Here is a 6,000-nt window from a genome sequence, read left to right on the forward strand (position 1 = left end):
ACATAAGGGATGGAAAGGAGGGATGGCAGTTTTACAGGGGGGATGATTTGGACTGTTTTTATTTCAGGGGGGGATGCCGTCCCCCCTCATCTCCAGTACTGGTTACTACCATGTATAATTCTATACTTTATTGTTATTCTGTATGTTTTTATTCTGTATATAATTGTGTCCTGTGTGAGGACCTCAAGAAGAATAGCCATTACTGGCACAACGGAGTGATGGCTAATGGGGATCCTAATAAATAAACACATCCTGGACCTCGGGCCCCTGTCCTGCACGTCCTCCATGTCCTGCATGTCCTGCATGTCTTAGATGTCACTGCTTCAGCACCATGAGACCAGGACCTGTGTCCCCAACAGAGCTGTGCAGACCTTGATGAGCAGCTAATGAAGACCGTTAATTACTGTAGAACCAGGTGTGTTGAAGCAGGAAACATCTGGAACATGCAGGTGAGGGAGGACCGAGGATTAGACATCTATATATATATATATATATATATATATATATATATATATATATATATATACACATACATACACACCAGCATGGAGGCTCCCCATGAGGAAACACTGGAGCTAAAAGCTACAAAAAAAGCAGGATAAGATAGGCTATGAGGTTAAAATACACACTAAAATAGTTTAAAAGTATAACATAAAATCCTAAAAGTAGGTCTAGAAAGCAAGACCTGCTAAAACAAACATAAGAGCAACTTAAAACCATAAGACCTGGGTTAAACAACAAGAACAGCTAGTTAAAACAAGGATATACCAGAAAGACAAAAAAGGAATCAGCTAAAAGCCAAATTAAAAAGGTGAGTCTTGAGTCTGGTTTTAAAAGCATCACCAGTCTCTAACCCTGACATTCTCCAGCAGGCTGTTCCTCAGACGTGGACTGTAGTAGTGAAATGATGCCTCACCGTGGGTTACGGTTCTAACTTTGGGAATGATTAAAAGGCCGGTGCCGGAGGGTTTATAGGGTAAAAGCAGATCAGACAGATAAGAAGGTCCGACACCGTTAAGAGATTTTAAAACTAGAGAGAATCCTAAAATCGATCAAAGGTCAAAGGTCAAGGCTAGAAGAGCATCTCCAAGTAGCTGGTGTTCATGTGTATGGCAGTTTTCCATCTAGAACCACAATTCAAAAGCAATGTCTGGTTTTCATTTGTCAATTTTCAGTTAGGTATTTATTGTCAATATCAAGTTGTTTCAGCGTCCATTGTGGTTTTATCTGTTTCTTTAATGAAAAGGGACCAACCTATTTGTACTAGGGCTGTCAGTTTAGCGCGTTAATTAGATTAATTAATTACACTGCTAATTAACGTATTATGAAAATTAACGCAATTAATTATTTATGTAGTTGTTATTAATTATATTTTAAATGTGTCCCATTGAGGGAGCCGTAGTTCACTTGGCAGTAACAGGTCACTTCCCTCCTGCTGCTGGTCAAACTAACAAAGCAGTGACAGACCTGGACGACTCAGGGGAGACTCAGCAAATCTTTGCTGGGCCTTTGAACGACAAGTTTATGTATGAAAAGAAAGAAGACGGGACTATCAACAAGAACGCGGTGATTTGTACATTTTGTAAAAAATGATTTTCCTATCAGCGGAGCTGCTCCAGCCTGAATGATCATTAAAGCTGGACAGACACTGTGCGATATTTTAAATCGTTTGATTCAGCCCCATCTCAAACTGCCCGACTAGATCGCTGAGTTCAAAAGTTCGCAGCCCACGAGTCTCACAATCTACGTCCCGATGCTCTGATCGACCCGTCTGCTCACACTATACTGTACGTTCATAATCCTCACGTCGGACTTCTGTTACTGGAACTGCAACGTCAAAAAGAAGTGGAAGAGGAGGAACCCCGAAGTGGGAGACACCAAAGATGCTCAGCAAAAACAAGCGCGCTGCCTAAATCAACGGCGTACCCTACGCCGTAGGCTCTGCGTTGGTGTAACGGAACCATAAATCCGCCTTTAGCAATTTGTGCCATTCTGTGTGGCGATAAATGAAAAAAGATTAGACAACGTCGTGACAAGGAATTGGCTAGGCAGACGTGGGAAATGCGGTCTTTTTTTGCTATTAAAACATGATTTGTAATGTGAATTTGCAACACTTAAACTACAAATAATAGTTTTTGACGTAACATCAGAGATTGCGCATGCTCTCTGAGAAAGGATGAGTCCAATCGGGTCGTAGCTGCTTCAACTGTTCACGAGGAGCGACCAGGATTTCAAACATGCTTGATTTTCTTGCGAGCTCACGATTTGTGATCGGGAGCTCGTCGTGAGGTGTTACTCTCTCATCGTGAGGTGTTAATCTCTCGTCGTGAGGTGTTACTCTCTCATCGTGAGTTGTTAATCTCTCATCGTGACGTGTTACTCTCTCGTCGTGAGGTGTTACTCTCTCATCGTGAGGTGTTAATCTCTCGTCGTGAGGTGTTAATCTCTCGTCGTGAGGTGTTAATCTCTCGTCGTGAGGTGTTAATCTCTCGTCGTGAGGTGTTAATCTCTCGTCGTGAGGTGTTAATCTCTCGTCGTGAGGTGTTAATCTCTCGTCGTTACCCCACGTATTCTGCACGAGGCACGACCAACGATTGGGTCAAAATCTGGCCCGATCCAAAAAATAGTCGCACGACTGGAAAATCGGTTCAAAACAATCGCATAGTGTATGCCCGGCTTTAAATGCTAAACATGTCCGGACAAGTTCCACTGTAAACGTTACAGCTACTAGTGCTTGAATTACTGTATTGAGTCAGCTTTAGTTTTCATTTTGAATTGAGAGTCTGCTTAAGTGTCTATTTGAGACTCAGACTTATTTTATTTCAGAATTGTATTTATTTAACTGTATTTGTATTGCATTTTTGAATAATGCACCTGGCATAATTGGTTTGCTGACGTGCTTGAGTTTTTTCTTTTGAATTTCATTTATGAAACAAACTTCACCAATAAAAATGTGGATTTCAAATCTTCTCTTCTTAGTGTATTCCATTGATTACTCATGCACTGCCATTTTGTAATGTCCTAGAATTCTAATTCTTTATTTGGGGACCTTTAGCAGATATAAGATTAAAATGCGATTAATTAGATTATAATTAGATTATAAATCCGGTAATTAATTAGATTAATTTTTTAATCGCCTGACAGCACTAATTTGTACACATCTGTGTTTTAGGGAAAGGAGGAGAAAACCTTTTTTTCTGTCCTGGTGACCTTAACCGTTTACAGCAGTAGCAACTAAGGAAGGAACTGGTTCCCTTCTTCTTTTTCTTTCTTTTTTTTATGTCTGGTATGTTTCTTTTTTTTTCTTCTTTATTATTCTTATCCTCACATCTTACATTACACAGCTGGTGTACAATTGGTTTACAATTATTGTCAGGGAGAAAGAAAAACATCAGCATGTCAAAACATAGCTCTTGCTCTATAGTTGTGTAATGTTGAAAGAAACAAAACCTGCGTACATTTATATTTTTTAAGGAAAAACGAACAAACAGAACTAACTAAAGACAAAAAAAAAAAAAAAAAAAAAAAAAAAAGGATTAAAACGGGATGTATGGGCTTGTAACAGGTCTGGCATGTTTCTTAAGCATTGCTTTGTCACTCTTTAAAAAAAAATTATATTGGTAATATAGTCATTAATTTTAATAACTTACTAAATATAGAGCGTCTCAAACTATCCAAACATATAATTCACGGTGATTAAGGGATTAAGTTCAGACGGTTGGGCTTGTGTGTGAATCACTGCTGGTGAGGCGTGATCTGAACGGCTGCACCTCCCCATGCTGATATGATGCAACAAACACCTGTGAAGGTGAATATGTTTCAAAACATACAACCCGCGTTCCTGAGCAGTGATGGGGCCGTGCATGTAAAGACCTGCTTGGCTTTCTTAACGGTGATGACTGTCAGGGTAGAAAGTGTTCACTTCACTGATTTTCCCCTCTACAAGTCTGTGCACATGTGAAGGAGCATCACATTTTTTTTATTTATTTATTGCTCTCTGACTTATCTGTAACATCTACTGGCTAAACCTCAAGGATGCGTCCTTTCCCCTCATACATACTGTATACAAATGATTGCTGTAGCACTTTTGAAAACTGTCACATACTGAAGTTTGCAGATGACACTGTCATAGTGAGCCTGCTAGTACTGAGACTTCACATGGTCCTGTGTTGGAATACTTTTTTTTAATTTTTTTTATATATGTTTTTATTGGCAGATTGTTTCCACAATACAGAGCAAAACAGATGAACATACCTTTTTTTTTTTTTTCTCCCTCTCCCCATCCCTCCCCCCATGGTTATCATCATTAAATTTCCTTTGGGAATAGCAAAAAATAAAACAAATAATAACAATAAAATTCAAAAAAAATAGTAAATAAATAAAAAAAAAATACTAATACAGTGACATAAAAGTAGTAGTAGTGCAATGACTGTAAACTTAAATAAGAAAATAAAGTGAGAACGAAACCGAGATGGGTTATCTAGAGATTAATAATTATTTCTTAGATCAATAATTAGAAATTACAGTAGTAGTCACAAGTTATACTATTAAATACTTGAGTCGGAATGTTGTCATGTATATCACCTCCAGAGTTATATACCAATGTAATTGGGCTGTTACTATTTTTAGGGATAGAAAAACGAAAAACAACAAACAAAAAGAAACAAAGACATCAGCTCAGTCCTTTGGAAGTACCCTCAAATTTTCAAAATAGGTAATAAATGGTTGCCAACTCGAGAAGAACCTTTCTAATGAACCTCTAATTGTAAACTTTATTTTTTCCAATTTTAAGAAATCCATAACATCTTTGAGACATAAGGTAGTAGAAGGAGGCTTTGGGGATTTCCACCCCAACAATATTCTTCGTCTTGCTATCAGTGTGGTAAATGCTACCATTCTAGACTGTTTTGCGGTCAAAAGTCCAAACTCCGGTGGTATTCCAAAAATGGCTATCTGGGGTGATGGCTCCAAACGAATATCAAATACATCAGACAAAATCTTGAAAATTTTAGTCCAATAACCTACTAGCTTGGGGCAAGACCAAAACATATGAGTGTGATTAGCCGGAGAGAGGGCACACCTATCACATTTATCTTCAACTTCGGGATATATCGTTGCTAGTTTAGATTTGCAATAGTGAAGTCTATGAAAGATTTTGAATTGGATAAGGCCTAGCCTAGCGCACGACGTTGATGTATTGATCCTATCAATAGCTCCATCCCACCATTCGTCCAGAAAAGTCTCGCCCAACTCTGCCTCCCATCTAGCTCTACTTGTGTTTGAATACTTTTTGAAATGGTGTGAGGAATCTTTTTTATCTTTGATTATCTTAAAGACAAAGGATATGTGTATGGATTTCAGACGCGTGCAGCCCTCTCCTGTAAGTAAAGTGATTGAGGGTGAAGAAGTTGAAATTGTTGAGTCCTATAAATATTTAGGCACTATTATTGGCAACAAACTGTCATTTGGAAAAAATACAGACTCGATATTTAAGAAAAGCCAGCAGCGCCTTTTTTGTCTTCGAAAACTCTAAAACTCTAAATACCAGGTCGATTCTTCTCTGATGACTATGTTTTATCGTTCTTTTATCGAATCTATCACTTTTTCTTTTATTTGTTGGTTTCAATCTTTGAAAGTCAAAGACAGAAACTTGCTCAATAAGGTTGTCAGTCTAAGCCAGGGATCAGCAACCTGCGGCTCTAGAGCCGCATGTGGCTCTTTAGCACCGCCCTAGTGGCTCCCTGGAGCTTTTTCAAAAATGTTTGACCTTTATTTTTCCTTTTTTTTCTCTTTTTTTTCTTCTTTTTTCTTCTTTTTTCCTTTTTTCCCTCTTTTTTTCTTCCTTTTTCCTTTCCTTTTTAATCTCGACATTTCGACTTTTTTCTTAAAATTTTGACTTTTTTCTCGAAATTTTGACTTTTTTTCCCGACATTTCGACTTTTTTCTCAAGATTGTACTTCAACGTTAATCTTGCCATTTCGACTTTTTTCTCGACATTTC

The sequence above is a fragment of the Cololabis saira genome, chromosome 6 (genome assembly GCF_033807715.1).
Source record: "Cololabis saira isolate AMF1-May2022 chromosome 6, fColSai1.1, whole genome shotgun sequence".
NCBI lineage: Eukaryota > Metazoa > Chordata > Actinopteri > Beloniformes > Belonidae > Cololabis > Cololabis saira.